This window comes from Carlito syrichta, unplaced genomic scaffold (genome assembly GCF_000164805.1).
Source record: "Carlito syrichta isolate Samal-C Ts95f unplaced genomic scaffold, Tarsius_syrichta-2.0.1 Scaffold316388, whole genome shotgun sequence".
Taxonomy (NCBI): Eukaryota; Metazoa; Chordata; class Mammalia; order Primates; family Tarsiidae; genus Carlito; species Carlito syrichta.
The window spans coordinates 997,701-1,000,922 of NW_007260484.1; positions in this window are offsets into that span (position 1 = coordinate 997,701).

A 3,222-nucleotide genomic window follows, 5' to 3' on the forward strand; every position below is an offset into this window, starting at 1 on the left:
TTGCTCAGTGTGGAGTCCATTCCCAAGCAAAAATGTCCATGTGGTCCCTTTGTGACTGTCAGTAGTTTTGGGCTTACATCCATCCTTGTTCATTGCTGCATTTCTAGCATGACTATTGAGATTTACTCCAATCACATATCCCAACTCACCTGATCACTGAGTCATGTGCACATAAGGCACAGACTGGTTATTCTAAGTTATATACTCTTTACTACTGATGGAAGGAGCAAGAAGGAATTGGATACTGAGAAGACAACAAAAATATGACATCACGGTGTCTAATTGCAATAGCTACTTTTCACATCGAAACAGATCCAGTATTTCATATTTTTCTTTATACATAAAGGGTGCTCCTCTAAATTTCAAGGACTTTATTGTCAATATAACTAGATTTAATATACTTTATGGCACATTATTTATCATGTTGCTTTCTTGGTTACACTGTTGCTGTCCATTCAACAAGACTACGAATTCTATAGCATCATACACTTTTTTGTGTCCTCAGCAAATACCTGACTTGGGGCTAGGCACACACTGAATACGTGGTAAACAAGTAGTGAATTGGTGTGAATTACTATCAAGCTGATTGTTTTTCTCTGTCAGGAGGCAGTGTATCTTTTCCAGTCTATTTTTTTTCTGTATCAAGCAGAGATATCCAAGATCTGTGATGATTTGAACCTGTTCAGTCTGGCTTTGGATTTATCATTTAATTTTGAGCCATGCTTTTGTAAAAAAGAAATTACATTTGGAACACATTCTTGACTTTGCATTAATTATTAAAGTGTAAGGGGTAGTCACTTTTATGAGGACTTTGTCAACTCAATTACAATATCAATTAATGTGATTTTGTGTTTGTAGGTCTGGCACAGATTAAACTTGCAGGGAAGATCACAGATTCACTTAAGAATGTAGAAGTCATACGAGTAATACCTTTAGAAACCACAGAAACCCAAGAAGGGAAAATGAGCTTTTTTAGTAAAATAAGTTCCTGAATCTTTATCTTTGAATTTTTTTTTTTTTTTACTTCCCTTCCTCTTCCTTCCTATACACACCTGTTGATGACTGTGGAAACATACTTAACAGAAATAAAGCAAACCATAAAATTCCTTTGAGTATTCATATATTAAAAGCCACACTCAGTCATGGATATAATCTTATAGACTGAACTATCTATAAACACCTCAATAAAATGAAAAGTATTTCTTCAATATTATGATGGCATGCCCTCCTGCCTTTCCAGGTCCATGCTTCCTGGACCCTTATGCTTCAGCCACTATCACTTTTCAGTGCTTGGAACACATCTCAGGGTTATCATATGTGCTGTAGCTTCTGCTTGGCATCTTCTTTTCTTTCCCATCACATGGCTAACTCCAACTCTGACTTTAGCTCTCAACATAAGTATCACGTGCTCAGTGCTTTTCCTAGTGCATTAATCTATATAAGGCCATTGTGCTGTAGCATTCTGTGTTTTTCCTTCATAGCACTTGCCCACATTTGCAATTCAATGCTTATCTATACATTTGTTTAGTTGATATCTGCCTTTTATGCTACCATGAGGCTGAAAACAACATCTCTTTCACTTACAGCTATATACTCACAGCATAGAATGGTTATTGGCTGTAGCAGGCACTTAATAATGATTTGTGTCTGAAAAATGCAACTTATAGTCTCTTACCGAGAAATCACAACAGCTATCTAATGCTGACCAGGGTGTAGTTTCCAAAGGCCAGTGCCATTTATCTATTTGTTCTTTGTATGTCCCTATAGCTCCACCTATCAGGAAATGAAATCTATTTTCCCTTCCCTTGAATCTGAGCTCGTCTTGAAAGTTGACTTAGTCAATAGAATGTGGAGAGAGTGATGTGACAGTTCCAGGTTTAGCCTTTAAGAAATCTGACATCTTTTTCTACTTCTCCCTTAGATGCCAAAAGCACACTGAAAAGAAGACAAGGAAAGACTATTGGATGATAAGATGCTACACAGAGAAAGAGACTGAGACCACATGCAGGAATATTGAGGGGCCACATATGTTAGGACAACCTTCTTGGATGTCTCAAACCAAACCAGCCAAGATAATGACCTCAGCTAATGCCGAGAGGGGCAGACAGACTTCTCTGCTGATCTCTGCTTGAGTTTCCAATAGCACAATCATAAGAAATGACAAATTTTTGTTTCTTTAAGAAAACAAACTGTGGCCCACCAGGAATTGTCAGCATCCTTTTTTATTATTATCATTTTTTATTTTTTTATTTCAAAGATGTTAGGGTTAGGTATACAGATTAGGGTTAGGTAGGGTTAGATGTTCATTTTGCAAGTACCCTTGTTGATGAGGTGTGCCCCCCCCAGGCAGATTCTTACTACTGCCAATCCTGCTTCCGCGCCCACCGTCTCTTTTAAAGAAAAGAAACAAGAATCTCATAAAAATGTAAACAGCCTTTCTGAGGTCACATAATTAGTAAAGGGCAGAATCAAGAGAAATTACACTTAAAAAAAATTATCAGACCTACACAGTGGCTCATGCCTGTAATCCCAGTACTTGGGGAGGCAGAAATGAGAGGATTGCTTGAGTCCAGAAGTTCAAGACCCACGTAGGTAAGATAGCAAGATCCTATCTCTATGAAAAATTAGATGAGCATGGTGGTGGCATGTGCCTGTCATCCCAGCTGCTCAGGAAGTTGAGGCAGGAGGACCACCTGAGCCCAGGGTTTGAGACTGCAGTGAACTGTGATCGTGCAACTGCACTCCAGCCTGGGTGAGACATTTGAGACCCTCAGTCCACCCAAAACATATACATATTCTCAGTCTAGGGCTTATTTCTTCAGTATCAAATACACTTACTTCACTGTCAGTCAAATATGTTAGAAATACATACTGTATTTTGTTTAAAAACAGGATGATCAAAGCAGGAAGAGGACAGTTAGTTTCTGTCAATTATGAGGACAGTTACTTCATCTATAAACTAGGGATAATAGAGCTCCTTTTCAAGGCCTGTTATGAACTAAATAAAATCATGTGCTTTATAGCCCTTTTAATCTGTAAAGTATAACAGTCGTGATAGCACATGATCATTCTAAAATTTTAGAATTCTATTCAGCAGAACCCATTGAATTATTTAGATTTATCCATTTTGCAATTATCATTAACCTTTATGCCAATTCATTAGAGTGAGAATAATGCTATTCCTATTATGATTCTAGAAAAAATGTATACTCTGAGGGAGAA